This window comes from Canis aureus, chromosome 9, assembly GCF_053574225.1.
Source record: "Canis aureus isolate CA01 chromosome 9, VMU_Caureus_v.1.0, whole genome shotgun sequence".
NCBI lineage: Eukaryota > Metazoa > Chordata > Mammalia > Carnivora > Canidae > Canis > Canis aureus.
In genome coordinates, this window is record NC_135619.1 from 14029629 (window position 1) to 14053765 (window position 24137).

Sequence of the window (24137 nt, forward strand, 5' to 3'; positions counted from 1 at the left end):
TGTGTGACTATCATAAATAAATTTAAAAAAATTTTTTAAAAAAGGTTAAAAAATTACAAACTTGGAGAATGGGAAAGTGTTGACGATCATCCATTCAAAAGCGTTGAATTGTTCAGTAATTAGCAGAATTACACATTAGTTGTTTATTTAGATTTAAAATGTCTCGGGATCCCTGGGTGGCGCAGCGGTTTGGTGCCTGCCTTTGGCCCAGGGCGCGATCCTGGAAATCCAGGATCGAATCCCACGTCGGGCTCCCGGTGCATGGAGCCTGCTTCTCCCTCTGCCTGTGTCTCTGCCTCTCTCTCTCTCTCTGTGTGACTATCATAAATAAATAAAAATTAAAAAAAAAAAACAAATCTTTAAAAAAAAATGTCTTGCTTTTATCCATTCATAAAAGTAATATAGTCATGTAGAGAATTTTTAAAAATATGGAATATGGTTACTAATAATCATATATTTGTCACCTATAGATAATCAGCATCAACATTTTGGTACATTGACACATATAACAATTCTTTTCTATGCATATATACTCTTCCTTTTTGCAAAATTGGGATCATACTTTATAAATTCTTTTATCCTACTTTTCCATTTAACATTATATCATGAGCATTTTATCATGGTATTAAGTATTCTTTTAAAATGTCACTGATTTAATATTTTTCTTATTTATGGACAATCAGATCCAGTTTTTTTCTTTATAGACAAGTCTGTGATGAAAATTCTGTGATAAATCTGAAAATTTCTAATTATTTCCTTAAGGTAAGTTAGTAGAAGAATTATTTGATTGGGGCATCTGGGTGGCTCAGTTGGTTATATGTGTGACTTGATTTCAGGTCATGATCTCAGGGTTGGGCACTGAGGTGAGGTCAAGTTCTGTGCTGGGTCTGAAGCCTGCTTAAGATTCTCTCTCTCTCTTCCTCTCCCTTTGCCCCTCCCCTCTCTAAAAAAAACTTATTTGAGCAATCTGTGTCAACATTTTAAGGTCTTTTGATATTTGTAGACAAATCAACTTCTAGAAATGTTACATTATTTTAAAAAAGATATTACTTATTTATTTGAGACCCAGAGAGAGAGAAGCACAAGTGATGGTGGAGGAGCAGAGGGATAAGGAGAAGCAGACTTCCCACTGAGCAGGAAGCCCAAAGCCAGGCTCCATCCCAGGACCCTGAGATCATTACCTGAGCTGAAGGAAGATGTTTAACCAACTGAGCCACCCAGGTACCCCAGAAATGTTATATTATTTTATCATTTATTCACTCTCTCACATAAATAACAAGTCTTTACTATGTCCTTGATACTGTGTAGGGGCTAGGATTATAATGAAGGATAATTTATTTAAGATCCTTGACCTTAAGCTTCTAGGGAGAGACAGATAAACAAGTAAATAAAAAAACAAATAAAAGAATAATATATTGTTACTAGTGCTCTGAAGGAAGCTCTGATAGAGTGGGACTCTACTTAGGTTAGAGTAGTGAGGGAAGGCTTATGAGAAATCTCATTCAATTTGAAACCTGAGGCATTGAGAAGGCACAAGTCATGGGGGTGGGGGGGAGGGGGAGGAGGTCTGCTGGGAAGAGGAGAATGAGGTTGAGAAGTTAGGTAGGGTCAAAAGACCAAACCATGGTTCTCTGTTAGGTGATAGGGAGGTTATAGCTATCAGCAGGTAGCTGCATTATCAGTTTTCCTGAATACATGCATAGTAACAGAAGTCTTATAGAGAAGTCTCCTTAACTCAAAAGAATGCCCCACTGGTAGAATTTGGGGCACCATGATAGATGGGATCTCATATAACATTTTATATTGGATGGCCTATATATCTTGCATTAGAGAATTCTTTCCCAGGTTGTATCTGCTTCCATCAATGTCCAGTAGTCTGCAGAGGTATATTGGTCATGTGTAGCAGCTATGTATGGACCATGGCTCATCTCTCCTTTTTAATTAAGGTTAATAAAAGCTACCTAGTCATGAATTTCTTGGGTTGATTGTATATATCTATGGCAATGGAATTTGTTAAGATGAATTTTTATTTTTATTTTTTTATTTTTTTAAGATGAATTTTTAAATCTTTAAATATGTTTGCCACATATGCATTATTTTTCTCCATATAAATAATATATTAGAATTTATGTATAAACTTATTATATAATTACATATTCTGTGTAATTATATTAGATCTATATACAGATAAAATGTCTATTAGATAATAAGAATAATATTTTGTATAGAGAATTAGGAAGGAATTAATTTCCAAAAAGCCTTATATGTGAGATAGAGATTGAGATTCAACAACACAAGCTGTTTTAAATTCTAAATCCTTGGCTTTGATTAGTTTGTGTTTATATTAGGAGTCAGGCTCTGTATTCAGCTTTCAGATTTATTTTTAAGTATTATGCATTGATGTTTACTGAGAACTTTCAGATTTATACATATTTATAAGTGAAAAGCTTATTTATTTTTTCTTATTGCATCTGGATTTTACTTATTTCTTACCCATCAAAAATAAAATGACCTTTTATTAGAATTCAGACTTTTTCAAGACTACTCCAAAATCAAACAAGATTATAGCGAGGAAAGAATTCTTTTCATTCTGTCTAAAAAAGCAAATCTATACAATATATTCTGAGTGTTAACTTTGACAAGATATATTATTAGCAATAAAAACAAAGCTGTCTTGCATAAAAATCAAATGAACTCAACAAATGTTTGCTGAAAGTTTACTGTATATGAGGACCTGAGTAGTCACCGTGAGGGGAATGGAGTAGTGTATAATCTGTGCCTTATAAGAGTTTACATGTAGCCTAACAAGGGAGACCAATGTAAATGGAGTGGATGGAACCTAGGACACTGACATGAATGGAGCTACCTACTATGGCCTAGGAATCCTGTCAATTGCTTCCACATAAATTATCTCATATATAGCAGAGTTCATTACCATATACCAAATTCTTTAGTATTTTCCCACTCTCTACCAATTCATCCATCTTTAGGTCATCTGTAGTCGCCACCACCCTTGCTCGCCTCCCACATCCAATCATCACTAAATCCTGTTCCTGGATGCTTCTGATGGCCTCTTGTCTGGTCTCCTTGCCTCTGTTCTCTTCCCTTATTAGCCTTTCTTCCACATTGTGCAGAGTGAGCTCTCTAAAAGGCAAATATCATTAGGTTGATTACAACTTTTTGGGATCCAAGTAACAGAATTCATTTAAAATAACCTAAGCAGGGCAGCCTGGGGTGGCTCAGCGGTTTAGCGCCTGCCTTCAGCCCAGGGCCTGATCCTGGAGACCCGGGACCGAGTCCCATGTCGGGCTTCCTGCCTGGAGCCTGCTTCTCCCTCTGCCTGTGTCTCTGCCTCTCTCTCTGTGTGTCTTTCATGAATAAATAAAATCTTTAAAAAATAAAAATAAAAAATAAATAAAATAACCTTAGCAGAGGAGGTAATTTATTAGTATGACTGCAGCGATGTCTCTTGGGGCCCGAGAGTAAAATGCAGCTGGGTCAGATGAATAGAATAGGTGAAGACTAAAGTCCTTTCTTATCTCTTGTCTTTGCTCCCCACTTCATACGTGCATCATTTCTTCCTGCAGATTAGCTCTTTCTTCTTTCTGGTCTATGTGGTAGAATATGATAGCCAAACTGAGTCTGGACTATCACAGTTTCCATTTAAAATTCCCCATTAGAACAGCTTGGGTCAGATGTTGCCCTTGGATCAATCACCAATGGTAATCTGGGTTACTTTGTAAGGACAAGGTAGAGTTTTTTCTTAAATTGTATCTGCTTCCACCATTGCATGTAGCAGCTACAATGTTGTTGGAAAAAAAGGAGTAACAGTTCTCAGAAAAAGGGTTGCTTGGCAGATAAATCAGTAGGTGTTTCTTGAAGAGACTAAGCATTTGAGTTGACTGCAGGACATGGATGAGTCAGGGGTAAAAAGAAAGATGATTTGGGGAGCCAAAATTTAAGAATCTTTATGTGAAGCTAAAGAGTTTGAGCTTTATTCTATAGACATTGGGTCACTATTGCAGTTTTTAAAGGGAGTGAAATAATCATTACTTAGGATAATTAATCTAGAAGTTTATTAGATACATTTGAATTGGGAGAAACTGGAGCAGAGCCCACTTAGCAAGATGTTGCAGGAACTAAATATGATGATAAAGGCACTGGAAGAATGTGACTAAAACATTAGGGAAGGCACATATTACTTGGACATAGCGGTGTACTTTTGTTTTTTCATATTCATGAAATTTTTCTGATGATCCTACTGCTATTGAAGAAAAAAATCCCCCCAAACAAAAACCTAGATCATATATTTCATAGTTCATAATGCTAAATCCATACTTCTGACAGCTCTACCATGTTTCTGACAGCTTCAAAATTTCTTTCCTTTTAGAGATAAGGGCCAGGTTTTTTTTTTTTTTTTTTTGTTTTGTTTTTTTGTAGTGTGTGTGTGTGTGTGTGTGTGTGTGTGTGTGTTGTTTTTTGTTTTTTTTCCTCTCTCTTATCATCACCACCCCAGCTTACCACATATTGGGAGGATGTTACTAGAAAATAAGTAACATCCTATTTCTAGGATGTTACTAGAAATAGATATGAAGCTGCAAAACTCTGGGGACAGGTTAGGCAGAGAGGCAGAGAGTGACAAAATAATGAGGAATTGTTTTCAACTCAAGATTGAAGTTCCTGTAACAAGGAGAAAGTTACTATCATTAACTAAGAGTACTGGATAGTGAGTCATTTTTAAAGAAATTCTGTCAAGCTTCCATAGCACTTTCTGTGTTATAGTTTACTTTAGCATTTATCACAGTGCATTCTCTTTGTCCACGTGGCTACTTGCACATTGGGCTGTCAATTTCCTTAAGGTAGAGACTCTTGCTTATTAATCTTTATAGACATGATGCTTGGCATGTAGCATTTAATATATTTAGATGTCTAACCAATGTTGACTATCTTCCATTGATTAGAGGATTTTAAAGGTAGGATTGTGCCATAAAGCACTTGGAAGGGGTAATTGAACACAAATTACTGATATATGAACTACCAGTCTTTTCTTTGTCCTGGTTCTTCTGAATTTTTAAAAATAAGAATTGGTACTTAAAAAGGTGTGAAGGAAAAACCAGAGTGCTAGGGTTGGGTGAAAACCTTTCTGGGAGCGTGTACAAAAGCAGCAAAGGACTGATTACCTGGTATGTGTGAGGACAGTGGATGAAAGAGAATACAGGGGATTTTTTTTTTTATTTTTTATAATAAATTTATTTTTTATTGGTGTTCAATTTGCCAACATACAGAATAACACCCAGTGCTCATCCCGTCAAGTGCCCCCCTCAGTGCCCGTCACCCATTCACCCCCACCCCCCGCCCTCCTCCCCTTCCACCACCCCTAGTTCGTTTCCCAGAGTTAGGAGTCTTTATGTTCTGTCTCCCTTTCTGATATTTCCCACACATTTCTTCTCCCTTCCCTTATATTCCCTTTCACTATTATTTATATTCCCCAAATGAATGAGACCATATAATGTTTGTCCTTCTCCGATTGACTTACTTCACTCAGCATAATACCCTCCAGTTCCATCCACGTTGAAGCAAATGGTGGGTATTTGTCGTTTCTAATGGCTGAGGAATATTCCATTGTATACATAGACCACATCTGCTTTATTCACTCATCTTTCTATGGGCACCGAGGCTCCTTCCACAGTTTGGCTATCGTGGACATTGCTGCTATAAACATCAGGGTGCAGGTGTCCCGGCGTTTCATTGCATCTGAATCTTTGGGGTAAATCCCCAACAGTGCAATTGCTGGGTCGTAGGGCAGGTCTACTTTTAACTCTTTGAGGAACCTCCACACAGTTTTCCAGAGTGGCTGCACCAGTTCACATTCCCACCCACAGTGCAAGAGGGTTCCCTTTTCTCCACATCCTCTCCAACATTTGTGGTTTCCTGCCTTGTTAATGTTCCCCATTCTCACTGGTGTGAGGTGGTATCTCATTGTGGTTTTGATTTGTATTTCCCTGATGGCAAGTGATGTAGAGCATTTTCTCATGTGCTTGTTGGCCATGTCTATGTCTTCCTCTGTGAGATTTCTGTTCATGTCTTTTGCCCATTTCATGATTGGATTGTTTCTTTGCTGCGGAGTTTAATAAGTTCTTTATAGATCTTGGAAACTAGCCCTTTATCTGTTACGTCATTTGCAAATATCTTCTCCCATTCTGTGGTTGTCTTTTAGTTTTGTTGACTGTATCCTTTGCTGTGCAAAAGCTTCTTATCTTGATGAAGTCCCAATAGTTGATTTTTGCTTTTGTTTCTTTTGCCTTCGTGGATGTATCTTGCAAGAAGTTACTGTGGCCGAGTTCAAAAAGGGTGTTGCCTGTGTTCTCCTCTAGGATTTTGATGGACTCTTGTCTCATATTTAGATCTTTCATCCAGTTTGAGTTTATCTTTGTGTATGGTGAAAGAGAGTGGTTTAGTTTCATTCTTCTGCATGTGGATGTAATACAGGGGATTTTAAGAAGTGAATTGTGAATTGTGTGTTCTCTTCTAGGTATTTGCATTTTTTTAAAGTGCTTTTTGTTTTTGGATTATGTTCTTTTGATAACACCATTCTGGAATAGAACTACATTGGTCACAACTACTTAAATTTTTTACTTGTTTAGTAAGGATCCGTGAAAGGAAGAAGAAGAAAAAAGATACCTGGAAGAGAAGACAGTGAGAGTTAGAAGAAAAAGGAAGGAATTAAGGGACACATTAATGTCAGATTTTACAGAGGAGATCCATGAATGTAAACCATATACCTTGATTTCCATTTTGAAACCAATACAGTTGATCTGAATTATACATAATTTTTTTGGAAATTAGTGATATTTCCACTCAGATATAAGGGCCTGAGTTTTGGGAGAGTTGAAAGCATTAGGAGAAGCTCATTTGGCTTTGAGAAATTCCGCTGATCTTTTATTGTAAATGAAGTGAACACTGCATAGTAATTCTCATTAAAGAAAGGAAGCTTTAACATTTAAAAAAAACCCCTCTATTATTAATTTTCAAAATGAATTATTTTATAGTAGAGACCAAAACTCTTTTCCTCCAAAGAAATTTTCCTCTTAAAATTGAGTATTTTTATATAGAAGCATCATTTTGGGAATCAATAAAGTACATTTTTCTCAATGACATATTTAGACACATTGAGACATTGAGACTCAGGTTGTATATTAGGCTATACCCAAGGAACTTTAACATGTAACATTAAAAATATTCAAAGGGTAATAGAAAGAAAATGAATTTCAAGAATGAATTCATTTTTAGGAACATGTGTAACTACTACTGTTATGTAATACAATCCTGAATGAATAAATTGTGCATAAACAAGCTAGAAGCTTATCTTAAAAGTTTCTTGAGGCTAAATGTTCACATTTTAAAAAGTCAGGCTATTGATTATGGAATCATAGAATTTGAAAACAGAAAGGGACCTTTGAGATTTTCTTCAGCTCTCTCATTTTGTAGATGACTACAACATGCTATTTAGGTAGCAGCAAAACCAAAGTCTTCAATAATGGTTCTCCATTGAGATGACAACTTCTTTGACCTAACCATTCCTTCACCAAATCACTACAACAGACACATGCTGAAACACAGAAAGAACAAAAGCAAGCTCAGAGTTCTCTGGCATTGATAAGATTCCCTCATGCTGAGCTAACAAAACTTTGAACCAACAAGGCGGTTGCCTTTTTTTAATTGAGCTTGCCTCTATGTTATAAGGGTGGATGTAGAGATTGTAGGTAACTCCAATTGAATGGTTGTGGTGGCCAAAAAGAATTATTCTTATCTTTATGAAATACGATCCACATGGGCGTTACCAGATGGTACTAGAGGGACTGTTTTTAGTGGGACCATTGTTGTCCAGTCAACCAGGAATGGCAAGATCTACAGCAGAACAGGCTAGTGTACTTCCACTGACCCATTTTACATTTAGAGATGATAAGATACATGCTTGTCATGAAACAAATGAGTGAAGACAGTTCTATGAGCAAAGTGGCTGGGACGCCTGAGTGTCTCAGTGATTGAGCGTCTGCCTTTGGCTCAGGGCATGATTCTGGGGTCCGAGATTGAGTGCCGCATTGGGCTCCCTGCAAGGAGCCTGCTTCTCCCTCTGCCTATGTCTCTGCCTCTCTCTGTGTCTCTCATGAATAAATAAATAAAATTTAAAAACAAAAAACAAAATGGCCTTCAACTATCTGCTAAGGCATGATTTCCCCTCCCCAATCCCATCATTGAATACTGCAGTTCTTGGTTTCCATGCCTTTCTAGATGATTGGGAATAAATATCTTGAGGATAGGGATAGTTTTCTTCCTCTTGGTATATGAAACACGTGGAACATGGCAGATATTACATAACATTCTTGAATAGAATATGTTGCTGTTTTTGTTTTTTTGGTCTTGGCAGAGCCTTATCACCTACATCTGGTGAAAGAGACTTGAAGTGAGTCTTGAAACAATAATAGTAAGATAAACATTGAAAACATGCATTTAATGCTCTAAGCTTTGTAAAGGTATAAAGGCAAACATGTCAAGGACTCTTCTTTGGAGAGGCTCAATAAAACAAGGGAAGTTTATTAGTGTGTTAGGTGCCATAACAAACTACCACAGACTGGGTGGCTTAAACAGAATAATTTCTTTTCTCACAGTTCAGCAGGCTAGGAGTCCATCAAGGTGTTGGTGAGATTGGTTTCCTCTGAGGCCTCTCTCCTTGTCTTGCAGACGGTAGACATCTCCCTTGTCCTTCCGTGGCTTTTCTTCTGTGCATGCACATTGCTGGTGTCTCTTTGTGTGTCCAAACTTCCTCTTCATATAACACCACCATTCAGATTGGATTAGGGTCTACCCTGAAGACCTCATTTTAACTTAATCACCTTTTTAAAGGTCCTATCTTCAAATACAGTCAGATCCTAAGGAATTGGAGGTTAGGGCTTCAACATATGAATTTTGGGAGACACAATTTAGGCCACAATAGGAAGAAAACAAAAACAAATAGCTTTAATACTATTTAACTCTGATGAGAGGGATCTGGAGGAAGGAGACTCTTGCCAGGACGTCAGCAGGTGGAATAAAAGTATCACTGTAATTAGGACAGTCTCCTATTATTGGAGTCTAGAGTGATTTGGTGAGGGATGAGAAATCTTGTTAGTTAAATTGGTTAATCTTTTCTGACACACAATTGTCATCTAATTCAGATTTTCCTTAAGAGACTTCACCATCCTTTTGGCTTGACCACTTGTTTGAGAGAGTTAAATTATAATGGTGTTAGTTCAGGCAGAGTTTTCATCTTTAAATCCAATGAACCTAAATGGTGCTCATATGTGTACATACTTTTAGAAACAAATCTGGTAAACTGTGTTACAGATAAATGGCTTAGAACAGCAAGCTTTGCAGCAGAACTCTGAGAAGTTTGTGCCTTAAATGGTGTCTAGAATAATCAAGACATTTCTTGAAGTCGTTCTACAAAAATCAATATAAATTTTTGAAAATCTTATTTGGGAAGCCATTGTCTAACTCGATGAGATGGCCTTGCATGAACTACACTCACTTACAGTCTTTAACGTACAGTGAAGTACTTTCTTAGCACCAATTTTAGAAGTAGACTGTCCTGGTTTGAGTCCCATTCTGCCTGGTTCTCTCCTCTGTTGCTTATTCTCAGGCTTATTGTCAGTCTCAGTTTTCTTTGTTGTCTATAAAATAGGGGTTCATGCTATACTTACCTTTGTGTTTTCTGGCAAGATACTTAACCATTGTATAACTCATTCGTCTGTGGAATAGAAATTGCAGTAATACCTACTTCATAAAAGTTCCTTTGAGGACTACATAAATGAGTGTATGTAAAGTACTTAAAATAGTATCTGGCATTCAGTAAGCATTCAGTAGGTATTAATCATCATTAGTATAGTACCAGGTTTGTTCTGCTTAATAAACATTTGTTACATGAATGAATGAGACTGATTATGAGTAGTAAGAAACGTGGCATTCTATAATTAGGCATACATCCAAAATTGTATGGTGAAGGACCACAGGTAGGGAACAATGGCTTATGCTAATGATGTGCTTGCAAAAACATGGAAGTAAGTTTCTGATGACTTCCTAGAATGTGTGCTGTGGTACACCTTTTCCCCCTTTCTTCCTTGCCATTAAAGTCTTGATTTTGTGCTGGTATTCATTTTGTACCCTCTTGACACAGGAAAATCCTTTTTTTTTTTTTTTTTTGGAAAGATTTTATTTATTTATTCATTCATGAGAGACACACAGAGAGAGGCAGAGACATAGGTAGAGGGAGAAGCAGCCTCACTGCGTGGAGCCTGAGGCGGGACTCAATCCCAGGATCCCGCGATCACCACTTGAGTCAAAGGCAGATGCTCAACCACTGAGCCACTCAGGTGCCCTGCACAGGAAAATCCTGATTAGTCTAAGTCAGTGATGGTAAACCCCTCCCAACCATCCCAACAGCCACACAAAGTCTGATTTGGGAAGGGGCATGAGACAGTTTTGGCCAATGGGAAATGAGGGGAAATCTACAATGAGGGTTTCTGGAAAATATTTCCTTACTCATAAAGGACACACAGGACAAAGTACCCATTTTTTCTGCTGCCTATCGCCATGTCAAGGTGGAATGTTTGGAATTGTGGCAGCTATCTTATAAGCTGGCTATCAAAATGTAAACAATTTTTCTGCTAGATCAATGAGATTAAATCTATGGTAGAAACTTAAGTCTTGGTTTAAATGACGTTTTCTGTCTCATATGAAGTTGTGGTTATCTGGGTATTACATTCTAAGATTTTTAGACTCTTGATCCAGCGCATTCAAATATGTTGACAATTTTTAGAATTAAAAAAAAGTGTTGCTTTAAATCTCCTACTTTTGATTCTTGTTTTCACAAATATCCGCAATCAGTCCCTTATTTTTAAAGATAATAGCTTTATTGAGACATAATTTCCATATCATACAACTCATTAAATTAAACTGTTTAACTCAGTAGTTTTTCACATGTTCACAGGTAATGCATCAACCACCACAATCACTTTTAGAGTATTTTTGTCACCCAAAAAGAAACCTTACAACCATTAGCAGTCATTTCTCATTTATACCCCAAACCCCAAACTTAGGGAACTACTGATTTACTTTCTGTCTCTATGGATTTACCTATTCTGGATATTCCATATAAGTGGAATCATACGTTATCTTTCATGCCTGGCTTTCTTTCACTTGGCATTGTTTTCTAGGTTCATCCATGTTGCAGCATATATCAGTACCCCCCATTTCTTTTTATTGCTGAGTAATAGTACATTGTATGGATATACCACATTTTATTTATCCATTTCATCAGTTGATGGACATTTGGATTGTTGATACTTTTTGGCTATTATGAATAATATTGCTATGAACATTTGTGTGCAAGGTTTTGTGTGGGCATGTTTTCAGTTCTCTTGGATATATACCTAGGAGTGGAATTGCTGGGTAACATGGTAACTCTACATTTAACCTTTTGAGTAACTGACAGACTGTTTCCCAAAGTAACTGTACTGTTTCACATTCCCATCAGCAGTTATGAAGTTACCAAATTCTCCACATCCTCATCTGTCTTTCTTTCTTTCTTTCTTTTTTTTTTTTTTTTGATGTATGTTCTACACCCAACATGGGGCTTGAACTCATGATCCAAGATTAAGAGTCACATGGTTCTACTGACTGAATCAGCCAGGCATCCCCTCTTTTTGATAATAATCATCCTACTGGGTGTGAAATGATAGTCATTACAGTTTTAATTTGCATTTCTCTGATATCTAATGATAATTGAACACCTTTCGTGTGCTTATTGGCCATTAATATATCTTTGGAGAGCTGTCTATTCAGATCTTTGGCCATTTTTAAAAAAGCAGTAAATTTTTAGAGCAGTTTATTGAGGTTTATAGAAAAAATGAGCAGAAAATAGAGTTATCATACTCCTTTACCGACCACTCTCCCCACACCCAGTTTCCCTCTGTTATTAACATCTTGCATTAGGGTTGTACATTTGTTATAAATGATGAGCCACTATTGATACATTATTATTAACTAAAGTCCATAGTTTACATTAGGTTTCACTCTTTGTGTTGTACTTTCTATGAGTTTTGACAAATTTATAATGACATGTATTCACCATTATGGTAACATATAGAGTACTAAAAATCCCACATCCCACTATTTATCCCTCCCATTAATCCTTCTCCCAAACCTCTGGCAACACTGATCTTTTTACTATTTCCATAGTTTTACCTTGTCCAAAATTTCAAACAGCTGGAATCATATTGTATATAGCCTTTACAAATAGACTTTTTTCAGTTAGCAATATACATTTAAAGTTCTTCAGTGTCTTTTCATGGCTTAATAACTCATTTCTTTTTATCACTTAATATTATTTCATTGTATGGATATACATTTTATCCATTCATCTATTAAAGGTCATTTTGGTTCTTCCAAGTTTTGGCCATTATAAGTAAAGTGTGAGGCACCTGGATGAGTCAGTCAGTTAAGTCTCTGACTTGATTTCAGCTCAGGTCTTGATCTCAGGATCATGAGTTCAAGCTCCACGTTGGATTCCATGCTGGGTGTGGAGTCTTCTTAAAATAAATAAATAATTAAAAAATAAATAAAGTGGCTATAAACATTCTTGTGCATGTTTTTGTGTGGACATATATTTCAACTTACTTAGATAAATACCAAGGGGTACAGTTGATGGATCATAGTAATATACTTAGTTTGGAAGAAACGACCAAGCTGTTTCCTAAAGTGGCTGTACCATTCTGCATTCCCACCAGTAATGAATGAGAATTCCTGTTTCTCCCTTTGCCTGTTTTAAAATTGGATTGTCTTTTTTCTATTGAGTTCTAAGAGTTCTTTATATATTTTAGGTATAGCCCCTCATCAGGTATATACTTTGCAAAGTTTCTTCTCATTCTGTGGTTTTTTAAAAAAAATTTTCTTTTGTTGTTTGAAGCATAAACATTTGTAATTTTGATGAAGTCCAATCTATCTCTTTTTTCCTTTGTTGCTTGTTCTTTTAGAACCTTGAGTAAAAAAGGCTTTGTCTAACATGAGGTCAGGATTTGCTTCTGTATTTTCTTCTAAGAGTTTTTAGTTTTGCCTTTTACATTTAGATCTTTGATCCATTTAAAATTAATTTTTATATAAGGCGTAAGTTTGGGATCCAGCTTTATTCTTTTGTATGGGGATATCCGGTTGTCCCAGCACTATTTATTGTAAAGACTTTTCTTTCCACCATTAAATTGCGTTGGCATTCTTGTTGAAATCAGTTGACCATAAATGTGAAGGCTTACTTTTGGACTATCAATTCTTTTTCATTGATCTGCATTCTCATGCCAGTACCATACTGTCTTAATTACTGTAGCCATGTAGGAAACTTTGAAATTGTTATGTGAGTTCTCCAACTCTGTTCTTCTTTTTCAAGATTTTTTGGCTGTTCAGGGTCCTTTGTATTTCCATGTGAATTATAGGACCAGTTTGTTAGTTTCTGCAAAGGACCAGCTAGGATTTTTGCCAGAATTGCATTGAGTCTGTAGATCAATTTGAGGAGCATTGCCATCTTAACAATAAGTCTTATGATGTATGAACATGGGATGTCTTTACATTTATTTAGATCTTTAATATTTTTGAACAGTATTTTGTAGTTTTAAGAGTATAAATCTTATCTTTTAAAATTGCATTTACTTGCATAAATATTTTACTCTTCTTCATGCTATTGAAAATGGAATTGTTTTCTTAATTTCAATTTGGGCTGTTTATTGCTAGCATAGAGAAATATAATGGATTTTTGTATCCTGAAATCTTATGAATTGTTTTATTATCTCCAATGGTTTTCAGTAGATTAATCAAGATTTTTCTGTATGTGAGATCATTATCATCTGCAAATAGAGATAGGTTTACTTTTTCCTTTCCAATCTGGATTATTCTTATTTCATTTTCTTGGATACTTGCCCTGGCTAGAAATTCCAGGGAAATGTTAAAGAAAAGTGGCTAAAGTAGACATCCTTCTCTTGCTCCTTATCATAGGGAAAAAGTATTCTGTCTTTCACCATTAAATATGATGTTAGCTGTGGGTTTTTCATGGGTGTCCTTTATTAGGAGTGCCTTAAAAGAGAAGAGACAGCAAGGAAGCAATGGAAAAATAGATGTTGGTGGGTCTGACATTGCAGGTCTTTTGTCCTGCCTTTTGGGCAAAGCCCTAAGGAGAGAGGATGACTATTTGACACATCCAAGAAGAAAGCCTGACTATGGTTCCATATAGGTGGAACTAGGATTTGAAAAAGAAATGCAGTTAAGTTGTAGAAAAACCAAATTATATTTATTCCTCATTAGATTGGAAACTGACTCTAATCACTGTACTATTATTAATCATGAAAGTAATTTTTTTATGAAAGTAATTTTTAAATAGATATTTTTCTCTCACAATTAGTAGTAAGTATAAATAATAATAATTACAAGTAATGTATTCTTTTTGGATGCCAGTTCTGTTCAATATGAATCAATCCAGTGAATAAAATTAGAGAATAAAATGTTAAAATGCTAAAATATTTTTTTGGAATTAGCATTGATTTTTTAGGGACTCTCCTGTGGATATAACAGGGTATCTTTAATTGATTTGGAATCAGAGAATAATACATTTATAGAAAAGACGATTTCATTTTACACAGAAATCAATGACATTTTAGCATTTAAAGACTGTTGGAAACCTGACTGAAGATTTGAATCTTGACACAATCCCTTTTACACATTCAAAGGAAATATTTATGCATCTGTATAAAAATAAAAATTATACTTTCTTATTTTGTAGGATTGTTGTGTAATCAGAAGCAGGGTTTCATACAAAATGTGGACATACATTATGATTTTCCTAGCAAGATAATTACTACACTGCATTTAAATTAAAGGAAAAACCCATCTAAGTTCTAGAATTTGGCACTGGAATTCAAAACAAAAAATACTTAAAATATTCTTTCCCCTACTTTTTCATTTACTTAGTCATTTTAAGAAGAATACATTATTGTATCCAGTTAAGTGCTTATTTCATTTCTCCTTTTTTGAAAATTTAGAAGAGCACTGATATTTTTGCTATGTCTCTACCACATCCTAACTCATTATCATTCTGTCCTCTGACTTCAAACCCAACCACCACACTGAAATTGCCCTCTTGGATATGGCCAATGACTTCTTGTCTCTGAACCCAATAACTCACCTATGTCTACTGCTGATCCTTTCTTCCATTCTTCCTTACTTTCTGTGGCATAATGTCAAACTGCTTTTTCTACTTCTCAAACTATTCCTATTTCTTTTGCCGGCTCCATTTCTTCTTATTTGTCCCCTAGGTGTAGACATATTTCATGATTGTATTCCTGGCTCTCTTTTCTTGCCTATAAATGCTCATGATTTCGCTTGATGTCTTTCTGTATGTGTTCCCTGTAGTTAGTAGTTGTTAGCGTGATCAGATACTCATTCCCTCTCAGTTTCCACGGACCCATTAGGGTAGCAGGAGAGATAGATCTGGCTTGCAAAACCTTAGCAAACTTTATCATTTTCATAATGAATCTTGGCTTTATAGAGGCCAACGATCAGATTCAAAGGAATTAACTTTGACAATCATTTATATTTCCTACCTTAATAATCTACAATCCCCATGAGGAACTCTCTATAGTATCTCTAGCATTTAGCAAAGTGCCTGGCACATAATAGGTACTAAAAGAATAAATAGAGAGTAGAACATCTTCAACATCAACACATTTTCAGCCACTTCTCAGTTCTGCCTCCCTTATACCACAATACTTTTCATGCCACAATGAGTAGGGCAGTGGGGGTGGGAAGAACCTCACTGTAGATGAAGATGTTTGTCCTGAGAGTTTTCTTGGGCTCTCAAGGGATATTATAACATATAGCACCCACCCATGAGTCCTGGAAAAGTTCCTTGATGGCTGCAGATACCTTAGAGATGAAGCTATTATTATTTTAATTTTCATCAAATATCCATAAGTCATAACAATACCATCTAATTGTGGCTTAGTTCCAAAAGAACTACATATTATTGTAAAAAAAAGAAAAGGAAAGTAGGGAGGGTCTATAAGGAGCCTAGAAGAAAGGGAGTCATTTGGTATCATGTTTCTGGGAAGACAATTGATAAATCACCAGGCAGAAGCATTACTGTCTCTTGGCAAAAGTCTCTCTGTGGCTTAATGAATGCATGAGGCTAGCACAGTCATTGACAGTATTCAGCTTGTTCTTCTAGTTCTGATTCTGTGATAAGAAGGAGTCAGATATTCTGCTTATGTTACATAGATTTGTCTACAGGTATTAACTAAGCAAAGTGAGCTTTACCATTGAGTTGGTAGTTTATGTTTTTTATTTTAAAATTAAAATTTTGGCTTTACATCAGTGTGTAGTTTTAGCATGGGTTAGTTGTCCCAAATTCAGTTATCTCCCGATACACTGACAAAATAGAATTTCTTGGACCTAAAAACTGGAGGTTATACTGGGGAATGTAGTGGCTACATCAAGGAGATGTCACCCTATGATCAACAGAAAGTGGACTCCTTCAACAAAAAGGCTCTCCTGTCTCTCATTCTGAAATCTCTATTTCATATCTCTTGAGTTTGAGTCATCTGGACACCTTCATCTGGATATCTCAGGTCCATCTTAGACTGATTTTTAAAAAAATATTTTATTTATTTATTCATGAGAGACACACAGGGAGAGGCAGAGACACAGGCAGAGGGAGAAACAGGCTCCTCACAGGGAGCCCCATGTGGGACTTGATCCCGGGACCCTGGGATCACAACCTCAGCCGAAGGCAGATGCTCAACCAGTGAGCCACCCAGGCGTCCCCTCAGACTGATTTCTAAATGCAAATTAATCACCTCAAACTCCTAGTCCCACCTTTCTGCTTTGGACTTCTTCATAGGACAGCTAGCCTTTGTAGCATTTACTTGTTTTACCCACTGGTTGTCTTCCTCCACCAGAATATAAGCTCCATAAGAGGAGGAGTTTTTGTATTTTGTTCACTGCTGTATTCCCACTACCTATAAAAGTGTCAGGCATGAGGTGAATATTCAGTGGATATTTGTTGAATGAACCTTTATGCCAAATTTGCTCCTTTCCTGAACTAAGGCCCTTACTAGTGTTCAGAGCTCTATGATTTTCTACTGTATTCAGACTCAAATCCTTGTAGTCATTTTTGACTCTTCCCTATTATCTTCTTACAATATCCATTTAGTAAACAAGTTCTTTCCATGTTGTTTCCAAATATCTTTTAGGTTAATGTTATACTTTCTATTCTCCTTGCCACCATTATAAGTTAGATACTTGAAAACTCTAACTGGGACTATGATATAGAAATTTACTAAGGCTTATGTTCTCCAGGTTTTTGTTACTGTAATTAATCTTACATATCATTGCCAGATCAATCTTACTTGGAGCTCAGCTCTCATTATGTCATTTCCTTGCTTGAGGTTCGGCACTGTTTAAATACATCCTCAGCCTGGTATTTGGAACTGCCACAATATGACCCCAATCTGTCACTTCAGTTTTATCTCCCACTTTCCTTTATAGATTCCTTATGGTACAGACAAACTGGGCTACTTGTTCTTTGGATACTCTTTGAACTTTTCTTTCTATATACTTTTCTCATGCTGCCTATTTCAGGGATGTTCATTACCAGCTGTTTCCTGTGGTATTTACTTTTGTAAAGCTAAAAAATATCCATATTCTACAATCTTTTCTAAAAAAAGATTTGTTTATTTGAGAGAGAGAGAGAGAGAGAGAGAGAGAGAACAGGGGGAGGGGCATAGTGAAGGAGAGACAGAGAGAGAGAGAGAATCATCAAGCATACTCCCCAGTGAGCATGGAACCCAATTCAGGGCTCCATCCCAGGATGTCAAGAGCCCAAAATCAAAAGTCAGATGCTTAACTGACTGAGCTACCCAGGCATCCCTACAATCTTTTGATTCCTTAGTTTTAACAACTGACTTATTGTGGTAGATGAGGATTTAGCTCTTTTACACTATCACACTTCACCTCTGTGCCAAGTATCTCCTGTTTGTCCCTCTGGTTCCACTAACCATCTGCTCACTCTCTCCCAGGAGTCTCACTTGTATCGACCACATATATGGCTTCCATACTCTTGGCTTCTTGTTGGGTTTGGTCGATGAGGAGCAGATAGGAAGTTTGAGGGAGGGAAGAAAAAGAGGTTAGGTTATTACCCAACTCCCTTCCAGTATCCCTCTAACAAAGGTCATTGTTTTTTTTCAAAGTAGCCTCCTCCTTACAACATTCTTCCTTTGGGTTTTGATAACTGCTCCCTCCTTCCTCCTTTAGGACTAGGGAGTCTAATCTTGTGATTCTTTTACATTCTGCACGCAACTGTGTGAATAATCCCTTTAGATATCTTTCTGGTTTATCCTAATTTGAGTGTACCTTTTGCTTCCTGTTAGGATCTGACTGATGATAGGTATGCTCTCCCTTCCATCCTCCCAATTTGGTTAAATAAACATTTTTGGTTAAGTGAAAATTTATTGTTTATAATATTGTGACATTACAAACATTAGTATTCCCTAAATATATTTTCTTTCTGGCATAGCCTACCCCCGCCCCCAATTGGTTATTATCTCATTTGCTTAGTTTTCTTTTTCTTTTTTTTTTTTTTTTAAGATTTTATTTATTCATGAGAGACACAGAGAGGGAGAGAGGTAGAGACACAGGCAGAGGGAGAAGCAGGCTCCATGCAGGGAGCCTGACGTGGGACTCGATCCTGGGTCTCCAGGATCCCACCCTGGGCTGAAGGCGACACTAAACTGCTGAGCCACCCGGGCTGCCCATTTGCTTAGTTTTCTATGTAATTCTAATTCTTACCAGGAAAACATTGAATAAATACATCAGACATTCTATAAATTCTATTTATTCCTGGAAACTTCCCCCCTGGGCCTTACCATCTTTCTGTTCAATCATGTTTAGAATTGTCTGGACCAGTTATCATTATCTTCAAAATCCTATGAATTTTTCTTTCTTGGTTTACCCTTCTGCTTTTCTGAAGCACATGCTCTAGTAGTTTCCTAAGAAATGACACATGGGAGATAACTTTAAGAGGCTTTGAATACCTAAAGAAGTCTTTGATAATTTGATTGGGTATACAATTCTTGGTTAAAAATGACTTTTCTCTCAGAATTTAGAAGGCATTGCTATATTATTTTCTAATTTGTGTTTTTGTTGAGAAGTGCAGGATCATTCTAATTTCCTAATTTTGAATGTGGCGTTAAGAAGTGTTTAGGGGATGTATCTTTATGTTGGTCTTTGATGTTTTAACTGTGCTTAGCTTTTGATATACTGTTTCACTCTGAATATCTGTGTCCTTCAGTCTTGACACTTTACTCTCATTATTATAGAAGACATTCTTAGCTGCCTGGTCAATAAGCATTCTCCCCATATTCCTTATTAACAGAGTTCTGATTTTATTTAGGCAGCAATGTGCCCATGATTGCCAAAGCCAGTCATGGCAATCCTATTCTTATTTGCCAGATACACTACTTGTTTCTCCAGCTTACCTTGTAACTGTGTGATGCTTTTCTGGTCAATGAAATAAAAGAGGTCTGCTGGAGGGAGGGAGAGCTTCAGTGAATGGTTTTATTTTCTGATATGAGTCAGATGTGTGGGAAAAGCTCATTTGGGCAACCCGGGTAGCTTAGCTGTTTAGCACCGCCTTCAGCCCAGGGCCTGATCCTGGAGACCCAGGATTGAGTCCCACATCGGGCTCCCTGCATGGAGCCTGCTTCTCCCTCTACCTATGTCTCTGCCTCTCTCTCTCTCTGTCTGCCATGAATAAATAAATAAAATCTTAAAAAAAAAAAGCTCATTGTATTATCTGTTTTTCCAGCTGTGGATGTGATTATGAAAGGGCATGCTGTCACTTTAAAATTGTAATAATCATCTTTTTTATTGAGAGGTGACAAACCTAAGGACAAGATACCATAATACTGAGAAATAGGAGAGTTAATTGAATCAAAGCACCAAACCTAGGACAGCCTACCTCCAGACTTCATGTTATATGAGATAAATACTTTTATTACTTTAGCCACTTTTCATTTGGTTGTTAGTTTTAGCCAAATGACTTCCAACTAACACATACTTCACTGTTAAGTTTTCCCTGTACAGCTTCTTTATTCTCTTTTTGGGATTCCTATTAGTTGGAGGTCCTGAATTAATATTTTTTAACCCCTTTTTCCACCTCTCTTTTTTCAGTGTTTTTATTTTCCAGGAAACTTCCCCAATTTTAACCATTCTACTGAATTAAGCTTTCAGCCATTCTACTGAATTGTTAATACCAGCTATTGGATTAATTTCCAAGACCTCTCCTCTGATAGTTTTTGAGAAATGTATTTTGTCCTGTTTTCATGGATAGAAACTTCTCTTGTAAACATGGGGCTGTTAATTATTCTTTGAAAAGTTTTCCTCTGCTACCTACATTGTCTCTACTTCTTCTGAGTTACTGTTTTCTGTTTGCTGTCTTTTGAGTTGAAGGCTTTCCTCAATTGTAGGATGATACTAGGTTGTCTTTTTATACTTGCAAAAGATCCTAAAAAGTTGATTGGAAGCTTTATGTGTGTGGGTGGACTTCCTTGTAGGGTGATTGGGCAGCCAGTAAGCTTTAAGTTTTTTTTTTTTAAAAGATAGCCTAAAATAAAAGTATCTGTAGATATCTTCTTTTAGGATTTTAATTTGTCCAAAGAGGACCATCAAAAAGGTATGCATATTGGCTAGCATTGTAGGAGAGGTGGTGGTGCCAGTGAAAGTGATTATGGGCTCTACAATTCACTACCTAGATTTTCACTTAATCCTTTTCAATGATTTGCTGGTAATTATTAGCAGTAGCTCTTTGAAAGAAAAAACCCCTGATTGGTAGCACTTGCCAATATTTGAAGTGTAAATATTCTCATTATGTCCAATTTCAAGCTACTAACATGATATCACTAAGAGCTGGGAAGATATGCACAGTAGCTCAGCATTATATAGTATTTCTAACATACAGATAGAATAGATATCAATAACTTCAAGAGCATAGGTAATAGTAAAGTGTAGTAAAAATAATTAGGAAGTTATGATCTTTAAGTATCTACTCTGTTCAATACAATTTATTTAGTTGTGAGCTTTTATAACTTAATTTTAAAAAATGGCTGTGTTTAATAACTGCCTTGTAAAATTACTGAATATTTAATAATCAGTTCTTGTGAGCTGGTACAAACTAGCTCTGGAGCATCACTGCTGTTTCCAGTCCTAGGCCCAATTTACTGTGTCTGTTTTTTCTGACTCTCTATTATTAATTTTCTCTTGAAAGACTTGTTCTGGTATCCTACAAAGGGGTGGTGGAGGATAAAGAATGATGGCCGAACTGCATAGATTATGAGTAAATAAACCAAGGATCTTCAGCTTGTTGTACAGGCTTTCAACAAATCCTAATATTTTCAGTGCCATACATAACTGTTCCCTTTTATGATACGTGGTGCCACAAAGTCCTAAGCTCTCTTTGGCTCTGCCAGCAAAATAAACTTCTCTGCTAGTGTGTAAGAGCAGATGCTCTGCTCTGCTGGGTCAGTTGCTGCTGTTCCATCTGCTTCCTATCTCTAAGAGGTTGTTGAGATAACTTGTTATTATCTTCTCTCCCATTTTCTTTGTTCTTGTGGGCTTACAACTTTTTTAATTCCTATTTTTTTGGTAGGAGCAGATAAATAAGTGTGTTCAATTAATTTTTTTTAATTGGAAGGGAGCACAGTAAATATTACATTTAAAATTTGTTGAATTGGGACACCTGGGTGGTTGAGTGTCTGCTTTTGGCTCAGTGCATGATCCCAGGGTCCTGGGATTGAGTTCTGCATCAGGCTCCCTACAGGGAGCCTGATGCTTTCTTTGTCTATGTCTCTGCCTCTCTCTGTGTGTCTCTCATGAATAAATAAATAAAATCTTTAAAAAAATAATAAAATAAAATTTATTGAATTGACTTAAGATTCCTGGATGCCTGCAGTAGCAACTAAACTTTGTCAGTTAATAGGACTTCACTAACCAATGATTTATTTAATGTATTATTTTTTTTAGGCTATAAGATATCCACTTTGATTTTTCTTCTATGTTCTTTTTTTAAAATAAATTTAAAATTTTAGAATAGTTTTAGATTTATGGAAAAGTTGCAAAGATTGTACAGAGTGTTTTCATATACTCCATACCCACTTTTTCTTATTACAAATATCTTAACCTTTGTACACTACATTTTTCACAATTAGTGAACCAATATTGATGCATTATTTTTTTATTTTTATTTTAAATTTTACAATTTTTCCTTCTTTTCTACTATTATTTTTTAAAAAGATTTTATTTATTTATTCATGAAAGACACACACAGAGAGAGAGGCAGAGACACAGGCAGAGGAAGAAGCAGGCTCCATGCAGGGAGCCCGACGTGGGACTCAATCCCGGGACTCCAGGATCACGCCCTGGGCTGAAAGCAGGCGCTAAACTGCTGAGCCACCTAGGGATTCCCACATTATTATTTTTAAAAACTATTTATTTTAGAGAGATAGAGGGAGAGAGTACATGCGTGAGTGGAGAGAGGGGCAGAGGAAGAAGGGAGAGAGGGAGAGAAGCAGACTGCCCACTGAATGCAGAGCCCAAAGTGGGGCTCAGTACCACCACCCTGAGATCATGACTGGGCCGAAAGCAAGAGTCAGATGCTTGACTGAATGAGCCACCCAGGCACCTCATATTGATACATTATTTTTTTTTAAAGATTTTATTTATTTATTTATTTATTTATTTATTTATTTATTTATTTATGATTTTATTTATTTATTCATGAGAGACAGAGACAGAGAGAAAGAGAGGCAGAGACACAGGCAGAGGAGAAGCAGGCTCCATACAGGGAGCCTGACATGGGACTCGATCCCGGGTCTTCAGGATCACACCCCAGGACGAAGGCAGGTGCCAAACCACTGAGCCACTCAGGGATCCCAGCAATGTTATTCATTTATTCATGAGAGAAACAGAGTGAGAGGCAGAGGCATAGGCAGAGGGAGAAGCAGGCTACCTGGAGGGAGCCTGATGTGGGCCTTGATCCCAGGATTCCAGGATCATGAACTGAGTCAAAGGCAGAGACACTCAATCACTGAGCCACTCAGGTGCCCTGATATATATTTTTTAAGTCCATACTTTATTCAGGATTACAAAATTATTACCTAATATCCTCTTTCTATTCCAGGATCCTATCCAGGATATGACATTATATTTAATCATTATGTTTCCTTAGGCTCCTCTTGGCTATGACAGTTTTTTACACTTTCCTTGTTTTTTTTCATGACTTCAGAAATTTTAAGGAGTACTAATTAGCTGTTTTACAGAATGCCCCTCAACTGTGATTTCTGTGATGTTTTTCTCACAACTGGACTGAAATGATAGTTTTTGAGAGGAATACCATGGAGATAAAGTGCCATTTTCATCACATCATATCAAGAGTATTGCAATTTTGCAATATAATTCTGATGCTTACTACCTGGAGTTAGCACAGACTCTGGATTAAGGGTATAGTCCCAAGCAAGAATGGCTCACCTAATTAGGAAAGAGCTATACTTACATTTACAGCCTTATTATAAAGATACAAAACACAGAGCTCTTTTCATAGTGTCCTTGTAGGAAGAAAGTCACTATGTGCACTTAAGGTATGGGGAGTTATACTCAATTTCTTTGAGAGGGAATTATCTATTATTTAAATTGTTCGGAGTTTTTGATAAGGGAGATTTGTCTCTTTCCCCACATTTATTTATTCATGATTTACATCACTATGGCTTTATGCCTATTTTATACTTTCAATTATAATCTAATAGTTCTTTATTTATTTTACTGATCAAGTTTTTCCAGCTTTGGCCATGGGACCACTTTCAGTTGGATCCTGTGTCCCTTTGACATACCACTATCACTGTTATTTTTCGTTTTTTGTTTTCTTTCAAAAAGAAGTTCCTTACTTTCTGGCACTATAATATGCTCCAAACTCATCTTGTATATTTTCTGCATCAGTCCTAGCATCAGCCATTTCT

The 24137-nt window shown here is 36.5% G+C and overlaps 1 long non-coding RNA gene across 1 annotated transcript in view; it reads right to left on the reverse strand.

Moving 5' to 3' along the window:
* Positions 1 to 10399: 10399 nt before the first annotated feature.
* LOC144320421 (uncharacterized) overlaps positions 10400 to 24137 on the reverse strand; it is a 34100-nt gene continuing 20362 nt past the window's right edge. The window contains exon 5 of the long non-coding RNA XR_013385976.1: positions 10400 to 10414. This is a non-coding gene — a long non-coding RNA (uncharacterized LOC144320421). The remainder of the gene's footprint in view (positions 10415 to 24137) is intronic.